Below are 27,094 nucleotides of genomic sequence, written 5' to 3'. Positions count from 1 at the left end.
AATTTTCCACCTGCTTGCCCCCCTTCGTCCTTTAGAAGAAATACAGGTAGCTGCCAGGTGCCCACAGGTTATCTCCCCAGCAGGATTTTGACAGACATGAAGATGTAAGATTTCCCAAACAACGCCCCCCTCCAGTACAGCCAGGTCCTTAAATCTATCCTCCAAGCTTGCAGCAGCTGAAAGAGAAAGAAGTCCTAATGGCGACTGAAGGAGCCACAATGCAGCCCAGGTAGCAGCATGTTTGATTGATCATTTTAAAAATTTTATATGTAAAAAGATATAAACAAGAGAGAAAGAGAGCCAAACTCAGTCTGAATCATATCTGCAAGCATGGATTCATTGCTGGTTAAAGGTGGGAGGGAGAACCGCCTGGCTTCTCCTGGCTTCTCCAAGATAGGACAAGATATTTTTTTTTTATAGGACAAGATTTTTTTATTGAACCAACAAACTACCAAAGCATACAGTACGTTTCCAAAGCACAATTATATACAAAGTGGTTGTTTGTACATGATATTATCTACAAGACAGGGCTGAGAGAGATTCCTGCCTGCAACCTTGGAGAAGCCGCTGCCAGTCTGTGAAGACAATACTGAGCTAGATAGACCAATGGTCTGACTCAGTCTATGGCAGCTTCCTATGTTCCTATGCTGTTCCTACGTTGAGGAGCACAAGTGCAGCTCAGGTGAAGGTGGAGAGATCTCTGAGGTGAGGGGGCTGTGGCAGGGGGTGAGGGGAGCAACCAAGTACTAGCGCGTAGATGCTCTGTGGGGGTTAAGCTAGTCTTAAATAATGCATAGAAACAAATAAAGGGAAACATGCTTAAGTTTTCTGAATCCTGAACTTTTAATAGCATGACTTAAATGCTGAAGATGCTTTAGAAGACATTTCTCATTACAGCGAAATTCCTGTTGGTGCTGTTGTTCTTTTCCTTCTTCTCTCTGTTTAATGGCACAGTAACTCTAGAGGTATTATTTCTTCTTAAATATACACAGGCCCCCGACTGCAAATTGGCTGTTTTATTCAAAGGCTCCCCATGGCTGCTTCAGCTGAATAAGAACAAAGCTGCTGTTTCAAACAGCCTCATGGGGAGTTTGTCGTGCAGGGTGGAGAATTAAAAATGGATAAATAATTAAGGGTGGGCATCAAAAGGGGTGAGGAATATCCTCACTGAACATAAGAACAGCCCTGCTGGATCAGGCCCAAGGCTCATGTAGTCCAGCATCCTGTTTCACACAGTAGCCCACCAGATGCTGCTGGAAGCCTACAGGCACTAAGAATAGCAAAGTTAGGACTGTGTGGATCCAACAAGCATCCTCTGCAAGTGAAGGAACTTTTTTTTGAGTGCAGGCTTTAGCATCCTGAGAAACTAAACTTCCATTTTAAGATGTCAAGTTTCTGGCCCTTCAGGCATGGAAGGTAAGCTTGGACGTGTATTGTGCCTGGTACAGTCTCAAGTGTGTGCAGTAAGAGGGTTTCTGGTAGGAATGTAGGAAGCTGCCTTATATCAGTCAGACCATTGGTCCATCTAGCTCAGTACTGCCTACGCTCAGGGGCGTAACTATAATAGGGCAAGGGGAAACAGTTATGGGGGGGGGCCCAGAGGCAAGTCACATGACTGACACCCCCAGCAGCGCACCTGCCTGAGCTTCCTTCAGTTGTATTCATCCTCCGAAATGGATGTGAGTGTTAAGACCTGGAGTTACCAGAACGGCATGTCTTTCTCTAGTACCATTAAATGACTTGCATCGTCCACAATTTACAAAACCAGGGCCCACTCCAACCTTGCTAAGCCCCTGCCTACACTGACAGGCAGCAGGTTCTCTAAGGTTACAGGCAGGAGAAGTCTTTCTCAGCCCTATCTGGAGATGCAGGGGAGGGAACCTGGAACTTTCAACATGCAAGCATGCAAGTGCTCTTCCCAGAGCGGTCCTATCCCCTAAAAGAAATATCTTACAGTCCATGGTGCTCTTACCCCTGGACTTCAGGGCTGAAGTCCAGAGCCTCCATACCCCCTGGGGGACCCCCAATCCTCCTTAGTCTGTCCTGGGTGGTGTGGTCACTGCTGGCCCGCACTACGCCAGGCGGCCTGTGCTGGATGCTTTAGAGACAGAGTAACTGGGGAAAGAAATACATGGGATGGGAATATGTTAAATTGCATGTTGAAATGTTTCTGCTAATGCATATTTGCATTAATATACTTGTTTTATATTTTAACATTCTTTATAAGTTCAGTTGCTGTTTGTGCCCTCAAGAACCCATGTGTTAAAAATACTGTTTGCATGGTGTGTGTCTGTGTGTAGGGGGATGATGCATAACTTGCAGTGGGGGTGGGAGTGCGGACTCCAAAGGCCTTTAGGTCCAGGCTCCAAAATTACCTAAGTGTCCCTCTGCTTACAGTGTTCACATGTAGTCTCCCATTCAAATGTAAATCAGGATGGAACCTGCTTAGCAAAGGGGACCATTCATTCTTCCTACCACAAGACCAGCTCTCCTATCATGCATTTAGGGGCCTGTACTCAGTTTCATTTTTAAAATGAATAATGTACAGAGATTCCACAAAAACATCCTGTGGGGAGATAGACACCTGAACACACATGTAGTAGTAGAGAGCTGATGGCGTGCATTGGTGGCTGACATACAGTGTAACTCTCAATCTACTTAGCAACGGAGTATTCTTTGCACAAAATCCTTAAATTTGTGCAGATGCAGTTGTGTGATAGTGGGACATACTTTCCAGTGGCTCTCTGTTGCACAACTGCATTTGTGTAATTCTAGCATCTTGCGCAACTGCACAAACACTCTGTTGCTGGGCAGACTGAGCCCTGCGCAATGTCTTGCATAGCTCTTTTCTCCTCCCCTAACAAAAGCAGAGTACATTTTGCAAATCTTAGGGATAAGCAGAATTTCTCTTCAGCCCAGGATCTGGAAACCACCTTCAGACCATAGTTGCAGTTATAAACTAAATGCAAACATGTCTGCATCTAGGGGATTATGTCTACATTATGGGCAGTGACCACACTGAACCTCCTCAAGCAGGCAAGCTTAGTAGGCCCCAGAAGTTCTTGGCTAGAACTCCCATCATCCCCAAAAGACCAGGTTGAATGGGGATGATGGGAGTTTTAGTCCACAACATCTGGGGAGCCAAGGTTGGGAACCCGTGCCTTAAGGGGCAGAAAGAGAAAAGACCCAATAATACACTAGAACCTCTGCTAACCAATGTCAGTTATAAGCTCTGACGCCAGTAGAGACATGTCATTCCCCCTCTGGGATGCCTCTTTTCTTTTTCGGGCACAGGCAGGTGATATTAAAGACCTGGAATTAGTCGTTTCATGTGGGGAAGTGGCAGACTGCCATCTCAGAATGGCTTGATTATCCCAGGATGTGTTCAAATGGGGGAAAAACACATATAGTCGCCAGCAATTTCCTGCCAGAAATTGATTTGTGCAGGTTCCTTCTTGAATGCTAGGAACTTTGGGGAGAATGGAGAAGCTTCTGTTCTGCTTTTCAGTAAGAAGGGAAGTGTAATATCAGTGTCCACGCTTATCCTTTCTCTTGTTGCAGGGCAATTAGTATCTTTTGCTACTACTTTTCTCCACTTTCCCTCATCTTGAACTGCTCTCTTGCCACAGAAGGTGATGAGCCAGTAAGATGCAGTATCCCTGTCCTGCAGGGGCATTCACTGTCATTTCCCCTAGACTAATACTGCTTGCTTCGATTTGTGTGTTAACAGTAATTGTTTGCTTCTGTTTTTATCTGCATGCCTGAATTATCTTTGCAGTGTCTGTTGATAAAGCTTTTGCCTGTAGCTCCAACAAATAACTAAGACGGCTAACAATTCACAAAACTTATATACTAAAAAACACATTCTGAGTGTAATGTAAAAATCAGGGGTGGCTCAAGATCTTGGGCACCTGAAGAGGGCCCCAAATGCCACCCTCTTCCCACCCACACCTCTGCCTTACTTGCTTATCACTCCTGCCTAGCTTGGTGCTAAGAACTGCTGTGTTCTCCACCTTAGTGTTCTGTATTTGAAAAGGAGAGGTACTGTACATAGGAATATAGGAAGCTGCTTTATACCGAGTCAGACCATTGGTCCATCTAGTTAAGTATTGTTTTCACAGACTGGCAGCAACATCTCGAAGGTTGCAGGTAGGAGTCTCTCCCAGCCCTATCTTGGAGATACTAGGGAAGAAACTTGGAACTTTCTGCATGCAGATTCTCTTTCTGCATGCAGAGTGGCCTCGTCCCCTAGGGGGAATATCTTACAGTGCTCTCACACATGTAGTCTCTCATTCAAATTCAAACCAGGGTGGACTCTGCTTAGAAAAGGGGATGATTCATGCTTGCTACCCTCTGAACCAGTAGGGCCTTTCCTGTACTTATATCCTTAAATCAATCAACTCAGTTTGTGGCGAGTCAGCTCCACAGCTCTAGAATGTGGCAATGTACCATTTTCTTCTTATCCAGCCAGCAAAAGGATCTCAATACAGCACTTGCCCAGCCTAAAAATCCCAGCATTTTGCCTGGCATTTCTCTCTCCAGAAGACCTTTGTCTGGAATGCACTGTGGGTGGTATGATTTACTGCCTTGTTTTAAGCTGTGTCAAGATTCTCACAGCTTGGCTTCAGTCAGAAGGAAGTTTGATCAGCATTTCTAAAAAGCCAGTCCTCTCTAGACATGGTTCCCTTTTGGATTGTAAAAGTGGTAGATTAAACAGAGGCATTCGCTTACTGAATGGCTGTAACAGTCTACAGACCTCTGTTGTTTAATCTCTGACATCTGTCATTTGGATGGTACGTTATTTCCGGAAGGCAATACCAAGGTAAACAAGCAAACTATAGGTGAGGGAGCAAAACCTATTTATTTACTAAAAATTATATACTGCCTTTCTCTCACTATCGGCATATATGATAGTTAACAAAATATATCAATAAAACATTATAATCATGACCATCATCCTTTTTAAAGGGCAGCAAATCAGGGCAGTATTCTGAAAGAGGTAGTTGAAAGCTGTAAATATCAGGAACACACACAGGAATGCTTAAAGGCTACCTCCAGCCTAAACAGCGAGATGCCTCTAAATACCAGTTGCAGGGGAGCAACCTCAGGAGAGAGGTTGTGCCCTTACCTCTTGCCTGTGGGCTCCCCAGAGGCATCTGGTGGGCCACTGTGTGCAACAGGATGCTAGACCTGATAAGCCTTGGGCCTGATCTCGCAGCAGGGCTATTCTTATGTACTTGAAGCAGGGGCGTAACAAGGCTGGAGTGGGCCCAGAGACAAAATTTTAAAATGGGCCCCCCCCCCCCCCCCACACACACACACACACACACACTTCACAATATATAGTCATGTGACTTGCCTTTGGGGGACCCCTCGAGGCGTGGGGGGCCCCAGGTAGCTGCCTCCCCTTGCCTAATAGTAGTTACGCCCCTGTCTTGAAGTAAAGTACCACCAAAAGCTTGAGAACATAGGAAGCTGCCATATACTGAGTGCTGCCTGATCCCCTTAGGGGACGGGGCGGTAGCTCAGTTGCAGCAGAGGTACACTTAGGTTATTTTGGAGCCTGGACTTAAAGATCTTTGGAGGCCCCCCAACACACATCCTATGACAAACACAGTATTTTTAATATGTGGGGTATAGTTATGTAAGTATGCAATAGCAGAAACATTTCAACACACAACATATTCCAATCCCAGAATTTTCTTTCTTTCTTTCTCTCTCTCTCGCTCGCTCGCTCTCTCTCTCTCTCGCTCTCTTTCTCTCTTTCTTTTCTTTTTTGATTCCTGCCTGTAGCCTTCGAGATGCTGCTGCCAGTCTGTGTAGACAATACTGAGCTGGATGGACCAATGGTCTGACTCAGTACAAGTCAGCTTCCTATGTCCCTATGCTTATTTATCTCTGGGATTTCCAGCCTTGGGTCCCCAGATGTTGATGGGCTGCAGCTCCCATCATGAGAAACAGTGACAAATCAAGGACAGAGAGAGCCCATGTTCAGTGCATGAACATGGGTGGTCCCTCTGTGGTAGAGGCCTCACCCACCACCCCCAGTGGTGCAGCCCCCCCCCCACGGCCCCACTGTTTGCTGCTCCTGCCATCCCCTTGCCAAGCTCCTCCCAGCCGATGCGAAGCAGGAAAGCCCAAAATTGGTGCTTCCCACCAGTGGCGAGGAGCCTGGCAAGGGAGCAGCAGGAGCAGCGCATGAGGGGGCAGCATGGTGGGTGACCTAGTGAGGGGTCAGCAGCCACCGCAGGAGTGGCTGTCCAGCTGGCCAGTGGGGCGAGGTGGGTAAAGTGGCCCCGGAGGCAGGGTGATGTGTATTCTTTGGATGCATCTGCCCAATTATGGCTACTCCCCATGAGAAAGGAAGCACCCAACCAGTGAAGGAACCACTCACTTTCTGGGGAAAGGCCAGGTGATAGGTGCCATGCTCCTTGTTGTGTCGATGTGCTTCTGATGCATCTAACCATGGGAGAGGAGAGGAGAGCTGGTTTTGTGGTAGCAAGCATGACTTGTCCCCATAGCTAAGCAGGGTCTGCCCTGGTTGCATATGAATGAGAGACTTGATGTGTGAGCACTATAAGATATTCCCCTCAGGGGATAGAGCCACTCTGGGAAGAGCAGAAGGTTTCAAGTTCCCTCCCTGGCTTCTCCAAGATAGGGCTGAGAGAGATTCCTGCCTGCAACCTTGGAGAAGTCCCTGCCAGTCTGTGAAGACAATACTGAGCTAGATAGACCAATGGTCTGACTCAGTATATGGCAGTTTCCTATGTTCCTATGTACCACTCGTTGCCCTCTCCCAGCCAATTGGGTGTTTGGGAGGGCAAGGGGATGTCCTGGTGGGTGAGTGGGTGGCCCCACGACATTGGCAGCCCAGGGACATTTCTTCCCCCTGTTCAGTGGTGGCTATGCTGCTGTTCCCCATAATGTTTCCCCATAATGTGAATTACCCATAATGTTCCGCCTGTTCAACAGTGGCTATGCTGCTGGTCCCCATAATGTTCTCCCATAATGTGAATTACCCATAATGTTCCCCTGTTCAGAGATGGTTATGCTGCTGTTACCCATAATGCCCATGTCACTTTTTTAAAAATCCATGATGCTGTATACTGCAGTAAGGGATTTTCTGTTCAGATGACAGGCACTGCTTAAAATATATGTCTCTGAACTCTCTGCCTTATAAATTTTGGAAGGGATTATTTACAATTCTGGGGTCCACCAGCCAGCCCAGCCTGAAAGAAAAATCCATCCATGTAGTAATAATTGTCCCTTCGTATCTCGCAACTTGCATCCTGCCAGTGATGTGAATGTTAAAAGCAGCATTATGTATTGGTTCCTGTTGTTCATGCCTTGTCCTCCAGGATCATAGAGATGTAGCAAGAAGGGCCTGTGTGATCGTGTGAATTCATTGAGTGAATGAGGTTGACCCAGCCAATTTATATCATGAAGTTTCTGTAGTAATTACTGTATACTCGGTGCCTAAATGGCATACAGATATGCTATTATGCATATATGCATATCTGGCATACAGATATGCTCGGTCAGGCTATGCGCATGACCGAGAGGCAGGGAGGGCTGGCAGGCGGTGGGGGATGGGGGTGTGGGGGGAAGGCTGCACCCAATGTACATCCCCCACCCCAGATGATCCTTCAACGGTGGTGAGAAGCGCAGGCCGTGCTCCCACACAATCCGCCTACTGCATGCCTCCAAAGGCCAGGACGATGCGTCCCAGCCTCCATGTATCCCACAATGCACTGCACGACAAGTGAGGTGCATTGGGGGATACCTCCTTGCAACGGGTGTGCTTGCCACCTCTCTCTGCATCCACTCAGGCTGCACGCAGCCCAAGTGGTCACATGACAAAGCTGGGTCGGACAGGCCGCGCCAGGATCTACGTGGATCCTAGCGCTGACCACAAGCAGCCTAACCCAGGCTGGGCTGCCCTAACCTGGGTTAGGCTGCTCATGAGAACCTGTCGCCTGTTCTTCCTAAGTCCATCTGTTAGAATTCTCAGGATCTTCAAAGCCTGTTGCTAATTGCAGTATATTGGCAAGAACAGGAGAAACCTGTTGTTTTTATTTGGATGCTCTCTCCCCTGTCTGTGTTCAGGCCCTTTTAATTTCAGTAATTTCATGGCCCTTGAGTTGCCCGACAGGTACTTTTCATTCTCATTCAAGTTAGCATTAAGATAGAAGGCATATCAAAGACACTGATGAGACCTGACGCTTCTTTGGAAGTTTCCACTTAAGTTTAAACTTATTAGATGGTGAGAAATAACTCCAAGTGTCTAACCTCGTTATTTCTTCCTCACACAAGCAATTATAATAAATTGGAAAGTACTGAACTTTTCTCTGAGGGAATGTTGGATTTTAGTAGAGATTTGCTACCGTTTCTGGAGGTGAAATCTGTCAGTGCTGAAGTAAAGCCATTCCCTTTGCTTCAGTAATTGCAAAGACAAGCTATGTTGTCCCTGGCGCAAACCATGAACAGAGGTGTGCTGCTTTTTCAGACTGCACAATGAAGAAAAGGGGCTGCTTTGTAATTAGGCCTCACATGCACGGGCATCTTGCTGCCATAAGGAGTTACAGCTTGCCGGCTGAGAGGGATGTCCCAGGGCCAGGATTCCTGCCAGGAACCTGGGGTGCCACTCTTGCATTGGGTGCCACAGAAAGGGTAGGATGCACATGCAATCTTCCTGGGGATTCTGGGGCACTCCTTCGAGATCAGGATCTAGAGATCGAGATCGAGATCTATTTAGAGATCTATTTAGATCTAGATCTAGAGATCTCTATTTAGATCTAGATCTAGAGATCGAGATCTATTTCCCTCATGGTGTCCAGCGAAAGATATGTTGTGCTGTGTTAGGGATACGAATATGACCAATATTATACACCACTTTTGAACAAGGCCCACCTACCCATTGGGTGAATAGGATGCTTGTCCAAGGTGTCAGCTAGTCTTTGAGGGTATACTACCTTGGCCACCAAAACTCTTCTCCCGGTCGTGGCTGGTATGGGCAGGACAAGTGGGTGGCTGACAGGGTCCCCTATAACATAGAATTCCAGGTGTTGACTACAACTCCCAGCATCCCCAGCCAAATTTCATTGCAGCTGGGGATGCTGGGAGTTGTAGTCAACAACATCTGGGAATCCCCATTACAAGGAACACTGGTGGTTGAGCTACAGGTGGGGCTCATTCCTTGCGTCGGCTGCCTCATTCTGCTTTGTCTCGCCCGCCACAGTGTTAACCCTAACCTACCTCACAGGGTTGTTGTGAGGAGAAACATAACTATGTACCCCGCTCTGGGCTTCTTAGAAGAAGAGCGGAATATAAATGATACATACATACATACATACATACATACATACATACATACAATAAAATAAAACCCTTGGCGCATAGGCTGGTTATCCTCCCAGTTCCCTAAAGCAGTAGTGGCTGGTATGGGTGTGGTGGAAGTGCTAAATAAGCCACAGATGTGGCTCATTCCCGGTCTCCTCTCCTCACCCTCAGCAGCTACTGCTCTTCCCTCCTCTCCACCCTACCCTTGTGGGTGCTACAACAGTGTTTGGGCCAGTCCAAGCCTAGCTGGAGATTTGAGAGGTGATTGTTCTGACAGAAACACTCTGGCAGAAAGAACCCCAAATCTGGGTTCAGTAGAGGTGGCAAGTGGTGATCGCAGTCAAGCAATAGGCAGTGCCACTTGGCATGTGTGTTTCTGTTATCAGATGCCACATTTCCTCAGGCCATAGACTATTAAGCTAAGCAGTATTGTGACTGTCCTGTTACACTCCCAGTCTTAACACCTTGTGACTCATTTGTTGAAGAATGACTCACTTGGAAGAGCCTTAGAGACATTTGGAGCAACAGAAGTCTGCTTTCATTGTTTAAGCTACACATGTGCATTGCCAGTATGTTAACACTGCAGCTCCTTCCAAATGATCCCAAGGAGAGACTCACTGTTTCTTTAACACATTGTTTATCAGTCAAGTGGATGTCAAAACAAAGAGAGAGATTGTTGTAACCTGTTATGTGAAAGGGCTCTTGGGTCAGCATCTCTCATAAATCATGGTCCAAAATACTTCACATTGGAAATAATGGCCATCAGCCATGCAACCACATTTGCACAATTCCCCTCCTTTTGTGCAAGAGGCCTCTTGTACAACTGTGTGCATGTTCCATTGCAAGGCAGATGGAAAGTTGCACATTATGTTAGCCTCAGTCTACACCCCATCTATGAGCCACACCTGAGATACACATTTTGAATTACTAGGACCTTGGTGTTTGGTTTTACAGATATAAATAGTTGCCATGTGAGGCTCCTCTCTGGATCAGGACCACAATAGGTGGAGGGGTCCTTGCTCATGCCACAGTCCCACTTGGCGTGAGTGTGCTGCAGCTACAATTTATCTCCAAAGGAAAGCCCCTGTTGGTGCCAGTGAGAATTATCCTCCCTGATCGAATAGCAGCTATTTGAGGGACCCAGTCCAGACAGGCGCTCTGTGCACAGCCTATTTACAATTTACCGAAATAATAAAATGCACAGACCCCAATCACGCAATGAGTTTATCATCTATAGTTTGTCCCTATATGTTGTGGAATACACATGATGAAATCTAAGATCCAAGGGAAAGAGTTGTGGTGTGCAAGGACATGGTAGTGGAGTTGAGTCAGGAATATTAATAGTTTAATGAAAAAGATATCTGATTGATTGATTAAGTGCTGTCGGTGTCGAATCTTCGCGATCACATAGATAGATTCTCCCCAGGATGATCTGTCTTCCACTTGGCCTTTAAGGTCTCTCCGTGGTGCATTCATGGCTGTCATAATTGAGTCCATTCACCTTACTGCAGGTCATCCTCTTCTTCTCTTTCCTTCAACTTTCCTCAGCATTATAGACTTCTCAAGGGAGCTGGGTCTTTGCATACATAATATGTCCAAAGTATGGTAGTTTGAGTCTGGTCATTTGTGCCTCGAGTGAAAATTCTGGATTGATTTTTTCTATAATCCATTGGTTTGTTTTCCTGGCTGCCCAGGGTATCCTCAAAAATCTTCTCTAGCACCAAAGTTCAAACGTATCAATACTTTTCTGTCTTGCTTCTTCAAAGTCTGGCTTTCGCATCCATAGTGTGTCACAGGAAAAACCATTGTCCGAACGATTCTAATCTTTGTAGGTATAGACACTTCACACAATTTTATGTGTGATGTGTCTATACTGTTAAGTATATATCAGTATACATAATATACTCATATTATGTACAGAGAGGCAAATGCAGACTTCTTTTTTAGTGCTCTTGTGGCTGGCTGTTTGTTAGACCCGCCTCTACTCCAGGACTGGAATACAAGCCCTATTCAAAAGCTGGCCTGGTTCAAGGAATGGAATAATAAAAAACACCACATAAACCACCTAGAGCTACTTAGATGGAGTGAAGGAAGGAAGAAGGAAGGAAGGAAGGAAAGAGTACTAGTGGTATTTAATACCAATCAGATTAACAGGGACACTCTTCTATAACAATATCTAAATGTTCAAAATGCACTATGTATGATAGAGCATTAACCTAGTCCAAGTTTTTTTGATATGAGGTGTTGCACAGTATTTTGCAAATCACTGTGTTTAATCTTAATCCAGATCTACTTTCTATTTTATTGAATTATTTAGATCAAAAATATCAGTTCTCAACCAGACTATGAAGGTTGACTCTTTACTGGCTACTAAAACCATTGTGATTTGTCACTGGAAATCTGCAGTCTTGCCAACAGTTCTGGGGGAAAGAAATATTTAATAGTAATTTATATTCTACCCTTCAAGCAAAGGCCCTCAGGGCACCTTTAAAAATAAAATAATAAATAACTCAGCGACATAATAACACAACAAAAAAGTTGACTAAGGTTCTTGAAACTAATGGAATTGATAAATTAATGGACACTGCCCAGCAAATAAAGGCGTTGCCAGTCAGCCACAGCCCCGATGATTGAGAAGTGGGCTTGAGCACAATGTAACTACCAAATTAAATATTTTTTATTTCCTAATATTTATTTCCCAATAAGTTTTTTTTTTAATTTTCCAGTGTTTTGTAAACTAAAATTTTTGTAATTAAATAACTTGGATTCGGAATAATTTTCATAATTATTTATGAAAATAATTCATTTGTATGCTTGATACAACAAGCTTGCACTGTGGGAAAATTGTCCATACATTTCTGTCAGCTTGTTTATGCTAATGGATTGTTCCAATAAGTGATCCTTTAGGTGTGAGATATTAATCGGAATCAATGATGGTAAAGGAAACCCATAAACATTGTTTACGCTACCAGAGCAATTTCAGCTTGTTTATGTGGCTTTATTTTATTTTGAAATGTAGTTCATCTTCCAGATATCTCTCAGGGCAGTTTACAATTAAAACATAATTGCATACATTTATCCAATAAAATCTATAGAACCTGAATCATAAATACGTTCAGTCTCACTGTACAGGAGGAACTGCACAGACTTAAATTCCAGTACCATGACTTTCAAATTTTCTTCTTCCAGGATACATTGCAGAGGCTTCTGGGCATGGTCTAGGACCAGGGCCAGATCAGGCATGTGGACCCACGAGATCACATCCTCCCACCCTGCTGCCCCCTTTCTGGCAGCAGCAGTGCGGGTTGGCTGACAGAGGCTTTGCTGCTAGGTATCTCCATTGACCAATGGGGGCATCTCCCAAAGCCCTTTGTGTTACTGTGGAGCTCAGGAGATTATCCCAGTAGACAAAGAGGAGGGCAAGAGAAGGAGGAACTATTGCGTGAGTTGAGACTCACAGAACAGCTTGTTCTCCCACCTCCACACAGCCAATGGGACCCTTCCAAAAGAACATAGGGGACTCTGAAAGAAAGCCCATTGGCTGGCTGGAGAGAGTCGGGAGGAGTTGCCACCAAAGTGCAGTAGCCCACCATTACCAAACTTCTCACAGAGCAACCTCTAAGTTTCCAAAGTACCTCAGCTTGTCACAACTTACAGTTTAAAAGTATTGCTCTAGTACAGGGATAGGCAACTTTGGCTTTCCAGCTGTTGCTGAACTGCAACTCCCATCATCCCTAGACATGCACAATAAATTGTGGCTGAGGATGATGGGAGCTGTAGTTCAGCAAGAGCTGGAGAGCCAGTTTTGCCTGCCCTGCTCTGCATTTCGCTTGACATTGATTGTAGGCTAGGCAACATATATCTGGGAAATTAGAAGTCAGCATTGCATATTTGTGCCCCTGCTTTTGTTTTGCCCTTTCATGCTTTTGTAAGCGGGATTGCGGAGACCTACAAAACTCAAGGGATTTGTGTTTGAAACGTGCATTTTAAAACCTGCATTGTTGTAAATCCCACTTTGCCTTTTACGCACCCCACTGAAAGCATGTGAGAGACAGTGGTAGTTTATTAGTGTTGATTTTCTTGAGAATTGCAGCGACGTTGTTCTAGGAACTGGGGTCTGAAGAAAGATAATGAAACACCAGCCAAAGCTCCCTAGTTGGGGATAATTTGTCTTTGCAGAGCACATGACACCTGGGATAAAAGAGGTCAGCTTAATGAGAGTAAATGAGACACCGAGAAAGCGAGGGGAGATAGGGAGCCATTATTTTAAACCAGAGGCACTGGGGATCTGGCCGAATGTATGGCTCTTTATTTCAGAGCGAGCAGAGCTAAAATTGCTGGCGAAATGCAGCCCAGCTAATTTGCTGTATTGCCTCCCTTTAAATTATCCATCATTTTAGACTTCGAAAGATGTCAGTTTGCTGGAAAATGATTAATCATTAGTTAACATCCCAACAGGGATGGTTTGCATAGTCCCATGTCCTGCCTATACTTCCACATGTCCTTCCATGCTATGGATGCAGATAATTAGAGTGCTATCATTGCCATAGGCTGCACTGGAGGGGGCAAGGGGGCAGGTTTCCCCCCTCCCAGCAATAGCTTACCCTCCTTCCCACTCCCCATTGCTACACCTCATAGGATCTGGGCTGGAAATTATATCAGCAGTCCCACAGTACACAGACACGGCCACACACACTTCAGTAGACGGTGCTTGTCCTGTGTAGAGAAGGAAGCTGTATAATAGAACAGCAGCTGAGAGCCTGATGAAGGTTATGTATACAGACCTCATTAAAATTATCAGAGGTATCTGTCACTCAGCTGTCCCTTTGCTGTCAGCGTCGAGTACTGCAAAAGGCAGGTACAATGCTGTGCATTACATGAGGCTGTCACTCATGTTAACTAAGGTCATTTGCATTGCCTGCCCTTTCTCCCCTCTCTCTGTGCAACCCACAGAGAAACAGGTATATGCAGTGAAATACATAACCAATATACAGGGATCATGCTATATCTGTATGTATTTATTCTTGGTAGTACTGTACTGGCGCTTGCTCCGTGGCAATCTGATATCCCAACTTTTTGCTGTTTTGGAACAAGTCTGGCAAATGATGGCTCTTTGTATTATCTCGGACACAAGTAGTGGTGTATGGTTTGCTTCAGGGTATTTGGAACAACTCTTGCAGCTGATATTGAGATGGGCATTACTACATATGAATTGCATTATGTATTGCTAATATTAAGCCAGAGACACACAATAGTTTTGGGTGGGGTTTTTTCTCAGATAACTCAGGGAGGATTGGAAGAGGTACATTGGCCCCATTTTCACCTCTGGTTAAGCCGGTTTTGCATTTTTAAAAAAGAATTCTTGGGAAAAGCTCGGGCTTTCCTAAAGAGTTCTATAAACACTTGGAAACCCACCCACCATTGAGAATCTAGAAATAGTAATTCCATAGAGGCCACTTCCATTTGGCAATATAATGAGGGATATTCAAAGCTTTTGCACAAGTTCCAAAACCGAATGTACTCTCTGTGCACGTACTGCTGCAGGCTTTTCTTCTACTTCCTTGCAAGTTTTTACCCTCTGTAAGCACACTGAGCAGGGACTTTGTGTGATTTTTGCAGCACCACCTGCTGGCCAGCCCTTGCAATCTGAGAAGCATCCACCTTTCCCCCCAATCACCACAAAAGTGGTAATAAAAGGGGGCAGATGAGGCATTGTTGAATGGACTGTACTTATTTATGATCTGAGTCAAAGTACAAAGAGAATCTTAAAGGCAAAGTGTGCCATTGAGTCGGTGTTGACTCCTGGCGAGCACAGAGCCCTGTGGTTGTCTTTGGTAGAATACAGGAGAGGTTTACCATTGCCATCTCTTGTGTAGTATGAGATGATGCCTTTCAGCATCTTCCTATATCGCTCCTGCCCAATATAGGTGCTTCCCATACTCCTGGAAACATGCCAGCGGGGATTCGAACCAGCAACCCCTGGCTTGCTAGTCAAGTCATTTTCCCACTGAACCATTAGGTGTCTAAAGAGAATCTTACTCAGTTCATAAAAACATATTGGCTCCATTTGCTTGCAATGAGGAACTGCTGGTCCAGTGGACCTGCAGTTATGCTCCCCTGAACCTCCGCTCTCCTGTCTGAATTTGGACAACAAGGAGAGCTCCCTCTCTGCAATCAGTGAGACTGCAGAGAGGAGGGGGAACTGGCTGAATGGGTTTCCTTCTTGCTTGAAGGACAGCCCACACAGCCAATCATACAAGGGGAGAGGGAGGAGGGTTCCTCCCTCAACTCCAGTCGAGGGGAATGCAGCCTCCAGTGCTGCATTAGGATACAGCAGAGGCCCCATTGAACCCTGATGTTAAGCAGCAAAACTCACTACAAACCGAAGAGTCTCCAGAGTCAGGCCACAGAAGGAATGGGACCAGAGTTGCACGAATCTGGACGTAACAATAGGAAAACCTCTGGCCCCTGCGATTCTGGTTCCCCATTTTGTGCAAATGCAGCCATTGTTTCCAGAGTGGTGTGTGTGTACACGTATGTGTGTGTGTGTTGTTCCCACACACTTTCCCCAGTTCCAGATCTCAGCAACCTCACTTGCCATTTTGCTTCTTGAAATGACCACCCTGCAGAGTCCAAAAGCTCCTGCTTCTTTTGTATTTTCACAAAGAATGTTTGATTATGATTGCAGCTGTGCAAAGAATCCTTGCCGGTGCGGTTCTCGCATTATGCACTGCTTACATGTGATTTCTCCTTACGTTGAGAGATCGTTGACCTGTCTAGCCCAGTACTGTCTGTTCTGACCAGCACTGGCTCTCAAAGGTTAGGAAGAGAGCTTTATCGGCGCCTCTAAAACATGGCCCCCAGATTGTACACCTTATTTTCTTCTTCCACCAGTGGAAGAACTTACGACCCAGCAAGAACAAACACTACCTTAGTAAGCAAAAGAGCCTCTTGGCACGTGGCAAGCTGGTTTCTGCTTATGTCATCTCTCACTTTTAATCGGGATAATGAATGCAGTCCCTTTTGGCTATAAGCAGGAGTTTGGATTTGATGGCCTTCTGGTGCATTTGCAGTTTTGTGATCCTGCTGGCACAAGGAGGAAACCATTTGAAGGCGTCAGCTGAGAACCTGAAAGTTTAGTTTTGTTCATAGGTGAGTCAAACTACACAGATGATGTGAAATATTTCATTTGTACTTCCATTTTTTGATTTTTCCGTTAAAATAGCAGCTACAGAAAGCCCTGCTCAGGATCGTGACCATGGAGCACGAGGACAGAGTGTTTAACCTTTTCCTCCCATGCCACAGTCCTAACAAAAATAGCAGCTATGGAAAGCCCAAGGAAAACTGTGCAAGGGTACATCAGCCCAGTAATGTGTGTACACAAGCTGTGCAAACACAGATTTTGTGCAAATTATGTTGTGCAAGAGCAAGCCCATAGGAAATAATGATCTTATTTTTGTGTAATGCTGTTTGCACAATTCTTGCGTTAGCACAACTTGCCCATATGCAATGTTACTGGGCTGATGTACCCTTGTGTGTTATGTCAGCCACTCCCCCTATTGCTGTTAGTCCTAGGAAGTTTGCTGCTATTGGTGCCAATGGAATGCTTCTTCCCACAACTAATAACAAGTAGACGGATGATTTTGATCAAGATAGTGGTTCAGAGGGAAAGGGTTACATTCTCATTGCATGCCACAGCCCTGAGCCCGATTGCCTTCCCCCACAGCTGCTTTTTTAAATTAAGGATGTGCATAAAACAAATGTTGTGTTGTGTTTTGAGCTTGAAACGAAGCGCAGACCGCTGAAATGTTTTGTCAAAACAATAGTCAACCTGGTTGTTTCTGTTGGAAATTCTCTGTGGTGAGAGAATCCCTTTTTCAATATAGCAGAGTGCACAGAGGCACAAACACAGCGGATTTAGTTATGCATGCATGTGTGCTAAGAGTAAAGTAACTTGGAGCCAATTGCTAGTTTCAAATCAATGTAAAAGGTATTTATTAAGGAACTCCATTCTAGATAGGAAAGTGAGGATTTAGGATCTCTAATCTATCTATCTAAATGGATGCAGATGGATTCACCATCTTCTCTGCACATATGGTGCAGGGCAAGAGACTTGCCATGTTGCAAGGTCAACAGCCAGGTAGGAAGAGAGAGAAGGAGGAAGGAAGTTGAATCCCCTAAGATTAGCAATCTACATTTCAAAGGGATAGCATCAGAGCAGCAGGAAGTGATGACCAAATGTCTTTGACCTTCTAGCCCTCTGACTTACTAGTCTGTCCTCCACTGTCTGAGGCAAAGAGACAGCGCAAAGTCCTTTCCTTCCAACACCCCCTCTCGTTGTCTCGTGACTCAGTTCACAATATTCATTTTCTCTCTCAGCTTTTCAAAGCAGGGTCTTGGTAGTGGCTTAGTGAGTAAGTCTGCGAGCATTTCATTTGTCGGGCAGTAGAGCAACTTGATTAGTCCATCTTTCTGCAGACTTCTCACTACATGGTACTTCACATCAATATGTCTGGTACTCCTCTTTACATCTTCTTGTTTGGAGAGTTGAATGCAGCTTTGGTTGTCTTCATACACTGGTATGGGCTGTGGTACATCTGTACCTAGGTCCTTCAGTAGTTGACACAGCCATTGTATCTCGTGACAGCCCTGTGCAGCTGATACATATTCTGCTTCAGTGGTTGATGATGCTACTATGTCTTGTTTTCTGCTTGACCAGCTTATCGCTCCATCTCCATAGAAAATTATGTGACCACTGGTGGATTTCCTGTCTGTTATATCTCCACCCCAGTCTGCATCTACGTATGCTTCTAGTTTTGGTTCACTATTAGCTGGCAGCTTGAGCTTAAAGTGTGCAGTACCCTTTAGGTACCTAACAAGTCTTTTCATTGCATTCCAGTCCTTGACTGTTGGTGATGCAGTCTTTCTACAAAGTAAACCAACTGCTGTACTAATATCTGGCCTAGTGAGTGTACTAATGTATAAAAGCTTACCCAATGCTTCACGATATCTATGGTTGTCAGATAGTGGCTCAGTTTGATCTTCTTGCTTTATGTAGTTCACTTCCATTGGAGTTGGTGTAGGATTTGCATTTTCCAGTCTGAGCAAGTTTATCAAGTCTTTAATTTTCTGTTCTTGGTTGATCAGGAAACTTCCATCTTTCTCTCTTTGTACTTGAATGCCCAAGTAGTGTGCAATGTTGCCAAGTTGCTTGACTTCCACTTCTTTGTTCAGATGATCCATTATTTCCTTGCTGTCATCTGGATTTTCATAGGCAAAAATCAAATCATCAACATACGCCAAAATGTAAGTCCATTTCCCATCTCTGCATCTCGTGTACAGGCAGGGATCAGCTTCACTTCTTTTGAAGTTTGCTTGAAGCAGCATATCATTCAGTTTTATATTCCATGCTCTGGCAGCTTGTTTTAAACCATAAATGCTCTTTTGCAGTTTGCATACATAGTCCTCTTTGCCTTCCTGTAAGAAACCTGGTGGTTGTTGCATGTAAATGTCCTCTTCCAGTTCACCATGCAAGAATGCAGTTTTCACGTCTAGGTGCTCAACATGCATTCCTTTGCTAGCAGCAATACTTAACAGAGTCCTTACTGTGGTATGTTTAACCACTGGTGCAAAGGTTTCATCATAATCTTCTCCATATTTTTGTGAATATCCTTTTGCTACTAATCTGGCTTTGTAGCGCTGAATCTCACCATCAGCATCATGTTTGAGTTTGAAAACCCATTTGCAGCCAATAACTTTTCTTCCTTGTGGTAACTTAGTAAGAGTCCAGGTTTTGTTTTTCTGTAGAGCCTCAAGCTCTTCAATTGCAGCCTGTTTCCACTTCTGGGCTTCTGGTTGTGGTAGCTGGGATATTTCCTCCCATGATGAAGGTTCTGGTTGTTCCGCTGTTCTTGCGAGGTAGGACAGCCTCGGAGCTGGAACACCTCTGTTTGAGCGCGTTGATCGCCTCACCTCACCCTCTGTGGTCCCTTCTATCACCTCAGGTGCGTCTGGTGGATCGCTGGGGGTCTCTGTGTCAAGTGTGGTTGGATCTGGATCTGCTGTCTCCTCCTCCTCCTCAGTTCCTCTGAGATCAGGAAGCATAATCCAGTCATCAGGGTGCTTGGTCTGGTTGCTTGCTTCAGTGTAGGCCCCCTCTGAAGGTGTAGCTCTTTCATCCTCTTCAAAACACACTGCTCTGCTTATGGTTATCCTGTTGGTGTCAGGATCCAGAATTCTGTAGGCTTTGGATTGTGCTGCGTAGCCTACAAAAATCCCTTTTGTGGCCCTAGGCCCTAACTTAGTCCTTTTTTTCTTTGGGATGTATGAGTAAGCCGTGCTTCCAAAGACACGCAGGTGCGTCAGGGACGGCTTATGACCATGCCAAAGTTCATAAGGTGTTGTTTCAATAGGTTTTGTGTTCATTCTGTTGTGTATGTATGTAGCAGTCATGATGCCTTCTCCCCAGAATTTCTGTGGGAGGTGTGCGTCAGCAAGCATGCATCTTACCATGTCCAGTAGAGTTCTGTTCATTCTTTCTGCGATTCCATTTTGGGGCGGGCAGTAAGGCACCGTAGTTTGATGCACAATTCCATGTTCTCTCAAGAACTGCTGTGTAGCATTGGACATGTATTCTCCTCCATTGTCTGTGCGCAGGATCTTTGGCTTCCAGCCAAATTTGTTGCTTGCCATCGCCACATATTGTTTTAATTTCTCCAGCATCTCTGATTTTTCCTTCAGTAAATAAACACACGTGTATCTTGAGAAATCATCTGTTATAGTTAGAAAATATTTATGATTACCTATGGTTGCTGGTAGTGGTCCAGATATGTCACTGTGGATCAGATCCAAGGGTCCTTTCGTCTTCCTTTCACTCTGCTTTGGGAATGGCTTGTTTACTGCTTTGAACTCGAGACAAGAAACACAGTTAGTTACAGTGTCACATGGTACAAAATCAATGCCATTAGCTAATCCCTGTTCCTTCATGTTTTGAATTGATTCAAAACTTCTGTGTCCTAGTCTTCTGTGCCATAATTGTAAGCAGTTTCCATGCTGACACAACTTGGCTAGGTTCATTACATTAGGCTGGTATGCCTCAGGTCTGGACTGGGCTGGTCTTTCTCTGTCTGTAAATTGCTCTTCCACATGATAAAGACCTTGAAATTCCGAGCCCACAAGGCAAACTTTTCCATTCTGGGTAACAACACATTGTCCATTTTTAATATACAATTCACAGCCTTGTTGCTCTAGCTTGGATATTGAAATCAAGGAGCTTGAGAATTCAGGGATATACAAAACATCTCTCAGAAAAAATGGTTTAACAGATCCATCCAGCAATTTGCAATATACAATTCCTTCGCCCTTTTTCTTTGCTTTAATTGTAGTATTATTGCCCAAATAAACAGTCTCTTCAGGAATATCAAACAGTTCAGTATAGAAACTTAGATTTTTAGAAATATGGACAGATGACCCAGAATCTAAAATCAGCTTTTCATTATTTTTCATTAAATTAACACTATAGTTCTTGTTGAAATGTCTGTCTGTATACTTGGAATCTCTATTTTCATTCTCCTTTGTTTGACTGATATTCCCAGACCTCCTGGTCTGATTCTTGGGACAATGCGCCACCCGGTGGCCAAATTCGTTACATAGGAAACACCTGAAGGCTTTGTTTCCAGCTGACCTCATTTCAGCACTGGCGGTCATGTGACCTCTCTCTCTGGGCTGAGTTTCTCTGGTGTAATCTGCTCTCTTTGTATGCAAATGTGAGGTGCCCATGCGGTTCCCTCTTGCAGCATTTCCTCCAGCATTCCCTCCCCATCTCGGGTTACGTCTGGAATGATCAATTGTTGCTTTAAGAGCAAAGTTGCTAGCCAGTTCACTTTCATAGCGTGAGTTTAAAAGGTTTCTTCGGTTAGCCTCCGAAGACAATGTTTCTACAGCCTTTTCAAAGTTTAGATTGGTGTGGGTTTCCAATTGCCCAATTATAGTGCTATAGGAAGCAGGCAAGCTCAAGAACAGAGTCTCCAGCTTTTGACTCTCTGTAAATTCCTCTCCTGCTTGTCTAAATTGAAAAAAGAAATCTTCCAAAGTCCCAATAAAAGTAGAGAAACAGTCCCCATCTTTATATTGGAGATCTTGCAATTTTCGGCGTAAATTAAACGTGTATGCCCATCCTTTCCTCATATGCATAGAATCTAGCTTGTTTAGCATCTCCTTTGAGGTTCCAAGATCACAAATAGCATAAAGGAAAGTTTTACTCACGGAAGCTGCAATCATCGCTTGTGATTTTCGGTCCTTAATTAGCCAGAGTTCCTTCTCCTTTTTCTCAGCATCCGAGGTTCCATCTGGCGGCGGGTCTTCCTCAGTAACTTGGTGGAGTCCCTCTGCTTTCAGTGCAATCCTCAGTCGAGTCTTCCATTCCAAGTAATTATCCGCTTCCAGGATGGTAAGCCTGAGTTTTCCCTCCAGGTATGCAGCCATGCTCACCGGCTCCAAAAGGCAGTTGCTGTAGATTAGCAATTCAAAGTGTCCACGCTAGATCTCAATGGATCTCCTGGAACAAACCTAACTATCTAGTTGCAGCACACGCAGCTCAAAATACTGCTCCCATAACTGGCTGGAGCCCATAACCTGTTGGAAATTCTCTGTGGTGAGAGAATCCCTTTTTCAATATAGCAGAGTGCACAGAGGCACAAACACAGCGGATTTAGTTATGCATGCATGTGTGCTAAGAGTAAAGTAACTTGGAGCCAATTGCTAGTTTCAAATCAATATAAAAGGTATTTATTAAGGAACTCCATTCTAGATAGGAAAGTGAGGATTTAGGATCTCTAATCTATCTATCTAAATGGATGCAGATGGATTCACCATCTTCTCTGCACATATGGTGCAGGGCAAGAGACTTGCCATGTTGCAAGGTCAACAGCCAGGTAGGAAGAGAGAGAAGGAGGAAGGAAGTTGAATCCCCTAAGATTAGCAATCTACATTTCAAAGGGATAGCATCAGAGCAGCAGGAAGTGATGACCAAATGTCTTTGACCTTCTAGCCCTCTGACTTACTAGTCTGTCCTCCACTGTCTGAGGCAAAGAGACAGCGCAAAGTCCTTTCCTTCCAACAGTTTCAACGGAACAAATCTCAAAACATTTCGAGAGTTTCATCCATAAGGAACAATGGGGAAACGCGAAACACCCATTGTTCTCCATGGAACAATGGTGCACCTAGGGACACCAAAGTAGGCTGGGTGGTAGGGCATGATAGGTGCTGACTAATACCCAACCCACAAAGGCAAGCTGGCGATTTTCAACAAATTTTTAAACTTTCCCCAAACTCCCATAGGATCCTAAATGTTTAACAGCCTATCGTAGGATAGGATCTCTATATTTTGAAACTCCCTCCTTTGGGCTGCCTCCTCCCTCCCCCCAACCAATGGGGGCACAGTTGCCCATGACAACCCTTGATGTGCATGATAACAAGCCAACCAAGGACCACCTATGAGATTGTAAGCAAATCGGAAATCGGAGCCAGAAAACCAACCAGGAAGGGGAAAACAGGCCTCCAAAATGGTGCTCAGAATGTCAAAATGTTTTGAATCGAAATGGGGTTGTTTGGTTCCAAGTTTGAAACAGGCCCTTTATTTAAAGGGTGTTTTGTTTTAGAGCTCGTGACGCTCAAAATGGCCCGCTTTGAGTTGAAAAAGGTACCACAAATGACACATTTAGTATCATGGGCATTTTGACTCATAGGTTCTAGATTACTATGATTGTGGTAGAAAAATTGATTTGGCTTGCATTTTGGACAAATCTCTATGTTACATTCTCCACTATAGCCTTGGAACAGCCTTGCCCACTTCATTGCAGAGCCTCCACATTCATCACAGGAGATGTAAACACATACCGTATTTTATGGACTATAAGACTCACTTTTTTCCTTGAAAAATATCCGCCAAAATTCAGGAGCGTCTTATATGTTTTAACAGTTTAATATGTTAAAACTCTGAAAAACTGGATTAAAATTAAGGTGCGTCTTATAGTCTGTAGCGTCTTATAGTCCGTAAAATACGGTAATTTTGTCCTTGGCGTGTGCACTACTTGCTTTCCATGCAAAAAGTGTTGTTTCAGAAAAAGAAGAAAAGTTAGAATTATAGGTTTAATATTCTGAACGCCCAAGCAAGAGGTAGGTGAATATGGAGTCATAAAATTAAAAACAACAAAATATGACAGCTGGAGGGAGTGGGTGGGTAACTAGATAAAGTAAAGAGTAAGGTGTTGTCAGCAGTGCCTCAGCCACTCCTTACAAGTTGCTCTTTGATAGGAGAGACGCAACAGAGGCCTATTGTGATTTCAGCATCCGCTTGTGCATGCTAAATGGTTTAGGACCAGAATAACTCAGCATCCCCTCCTCCCATATGAACCTGCTGGATCACTGAGATCTATATCTGAGGCTCTGCTTCAAGTCCCCCTGCTGTTGAAGGTACGGTGGGTGGCACAAGAGATAAGGCCTCATCTGAGATGGAGCCCAGAATTTGGAACGCCCTCCTGAGAGGCACCTTTAATTGTAAATTAGTAGGGGCTGACCTCTCATCCTGCACCTCCACATGCATGGAGGCCACTTACTGGCCACACAAATGGCCTCTGCCAGCTGAGTAGTGGAGCCAATCCTCCGCTGCAGTGGGTGCTGGGCTCCGTGCCGCTGCTCTGATCAGCTTTCAGGTGCAGTGGGAGGAGAGGTAAGTACCTACTGATTTACAGTTAAAGGTGCCTCCTGCGGCCCCCCTGGTTGGCGCCTGCATCACCACTGCTGGTCTGCCTGGTCCTATTGCTGCTTGTCCTTCAGGGAAAGACATTTTGGGAATGCTTTTTTTAAAAATTCCAATGGGCTTTTTGAGATGCTGTTTCTTTAATGGCAAATTTATAACTGCTGCTCCTTCCCCTCCCCCCCCGTTTCTGATTATTATAATTTGATTGAGATTAATTGAGGAATATTGCCATTTTATTGTATTGGATTATTGTTTAGCTACGTTGAATTTCTGTGATAGAATGGCAGGCTATAAATGCAGTAAAATCATTTACAGCATGAAATGAAATGAAATGCATAAATTCATTTGTTGCTATTCAGCGTTCCCACCCCCCTTCCCTCCTCCTTGGAAATTATGACAAATGTGCTCTCCCAGTCCAGAGCAGACTTTGGTGACATTCAAACATCACAACAAACCATGAAAATGCACTAGCTGGAGTTGGGGATTTGTGTGCTCCTCCCTTCCCTTTCCCCCTCCTCTGTGTGTGCAGGAAAGAAAGCTAGAGGTTTCTGTGGTTGTTATGGTTTAAAAAAAAAACAATCTGCAGTTTCACTTTGTATTTGAATGCAGAGGGCTGTGGTTCATTCAAACCACAGGTAGGTCACAAACAGGAGAGTAAACCACGGTTTGACCCTGCTTGTAAGCCAGGTTTGTATAATAACAGTACGACAATAAGAACCAACCTTATTATGAAGCAAGAGATAGTAGGCTGGTCTAGGCAGCTGATTTGGGGCACCTTTCAGGGGCAGCAGAGATTGAGCCTAACGTTAAGTGGGTATCTTGCAGTTCCATTCTGCGGTGCTAGAAGGAAGCACTACTGTCCCCTGTTGTTACGCTGGAGAGTAAACCATGGTTTGACCCTACTTGTAAGCCAGGTTTGTATTATTTATTTATTTATTTGATTTATAATAACAGTGGTTCAACGTACTGCCCCCTGTTGTTACCCTGTGGGAGAAGTAGTAGAATGGCCAACAACCTGGATGGCTTGAAGAGGGGTTTGGATGACTTCATGGAGGAGAGGTCTATCAATGGCTACTAGTCAGAGGGCTGTGGGCCACCTCCAGCCTCAAGGGTGTGCCTCTGAGTAGCAGTTGCAGGGGAGCAATGGCAGGAGAGAGGGCACGTCCTCAACTCCTGCCTGTGGCTTCCAGTGGCATCTGGTGGGCCACTGTGAGAAACAGGATGCTGGACTAGATGGGCCTTGAGCCTGATCCAGCAGGGCTGTTCTTATGTTCTTGTGTTCTTATGCCCAATGACATGTTGCTTGTCATTGGCTGTCCCCATTCTCTGATGGGGACCCTGCTCCTGCGGCTTCTCTTCCTCATCCTCCATGCCAGCTGAGTAGTGTAGTGACCTGGCAGTGTGACAAGAAAATGGAAGAGCAAACACAAATGGTTTCCATTTTTCAGGGTAGGAATTACAAGCTGCCTCTCACCTCACTCCCTTCTTTGTGTTGGCTGCCTGCCTGCTTCTTGCTTCTTTCTATTGACCCCTGCCTATGCTTGTAACAAAAGCTTTGTTTTCTGTCATGCTCATACATAAATCATGTGTATGTGGCCTGTTCTTTTAAGCTTGCCGTAGAATGAGATGCCCACCAACTCCTGCAAGTGATTTCTGCCTCTGCAAAGGGGTACAGATTTGTAAAACCATTAAGTCAGCAATTATCCCCCCCCACCCTGCTTCGTCAAAGCTACATTGTGATCTGCTCTTATAAACTTGCATCAAGTTAAAACTAAAATACCCATTCACTTTTGAAAATCAGAATATGTATCTAGCTTCCAAAGAGGTATGAATTTTGTAGAATAGATCATGGGTACATTTTTTAAGTGGCACTGATATGTAGAAACAACAGATTTCAAGTATTCTTGAATTCTTGAAGTATTCTTGCCCTCTCAAGTCTAAAGGGCCTACTTAAAAATTTAAGTTTCAAATTGCTACTTTGGAGCCAGATAGCTGCTTGAGGAAGGGCAGGAAAATGACGTGGTGGAGGAGGAAGTATCCAATTCCAGATGTCGTAGTCCCACCTCCCAAGCGGAATTAGACCCTCCCCTCATGACACAAAAAAGGGACACTTCTAGTCAACCCTGCTTTTAAGCCAACTTCATAATGGCAGCCCCAGTGTAACATGAACGTTGGCCTTCAGTTTTTTGTCTACCTGAGCTCAAACCCAAGAACAGTTCACATGGGGGAAATCTAGGCAGGACACAATTATGTGGATAGGTGCTGGGAATGTCCTTTAGCCTAACATGAGGGTGCCACATTTGAGCCAAAGAAGCACTCTCATTGGCTGCCCTTCAGTAATGGCAGAGGACAAATCATGTATCTATGGAAAGGAGAGAACTAAAGTCCTACCTTACTATGAAAGGTCTTGCCAACTTTGTAGCAAAGTAAAGAACAAACTTTTGGCTCAGTTATTAAGTAGAAGTCTGTACTAAACGATACAACAGAAAAAAAAGATGCCTTTTGACTGCCAAAGGCAAAGCAACAGCTATCGAGCTAGCCCTATTTGCTATGGCAGCTGCCAAGCGGCATAACATTTTAAAGCAAAAATGTTGTTTGCTGTTGTGCAGATGCATCCATGGGATGCCTTTGAAAGGGATACATCACTGGTAGCCCAGCCCAAGAAACAATATGTCTCCCGGGGGCTTCCTGTCTGAAACAGGGTGGCCCCTAGACTCTAAGACCCCTGTCCCATTTTCTCCCAAGCTCAGGTTTTATTCATTTGTTTCAAATATTTAAGAGCCACTTTTCTCTAAAACGTAGCCAAGGAGACATACAAGCAATAAAGCAACAAAACTAAACACCAAGAAAACAATCAAAGTTAAAAGCATCGTCAGTTAAATAAAGTGAGCAGCTGTTACAGTCAGCCAGCCAGCAGGTAGTAAAAACCGATAACCACTATGACATAAGAAAATAAAAAACCAGGTTCTCACCTGACACCTAAATGTTGCTGATGAA

General features: G+C 44.6%; 1 protein-coding gene across 8 annotated transcripts in view; it reads left to right on the top strand.

The window, feature by feature from the left end:
* The window catches only part of PEX5L (peroxisomal biogenesis factor 5 like), a 263,400-nt gene that overhangs the window by 64,704 nt on the left and 171,602 nt on the right, over positions 1-27,094 (top strand). Inside the window, exon 1 of one of the 8 annotated variants that reach the window (XM_053312293.1) lies at positions 23,770-23,811. The exons of 6 other annotated variants lie outside the window; for them this stretch is intronic. The gene's annotated coding sequence lies outside the window, so the exon portion shown is untranslated. Of the gene's footprint in view, positions 1-23,769; positions 23,812-24,922; positions 25,012-27,094 lie in introns of those variants that run through there. One more of the 8 variants, XM_053312292.1, reaches the window with a different exon arrangement.

Source organism: Hemicordylus capensis, chromosome 3 (genome assembly GCF_027244095.1).
Source record: "Hemicordylus capensis ecotype Gifberg chromosome 3, rHemCap1.1.pri, whole genome shotgun sequence".
Taxonomy (NCBI): Eukaryota; Metazoa; Chordata; class Lepidosauria; order Squamata; family Cordylidae; genus Hemicordylus; species Hemicordylus capensis.
This window is presented reverse-complemented; position numbering and strand designations above follow the sequence as displayed.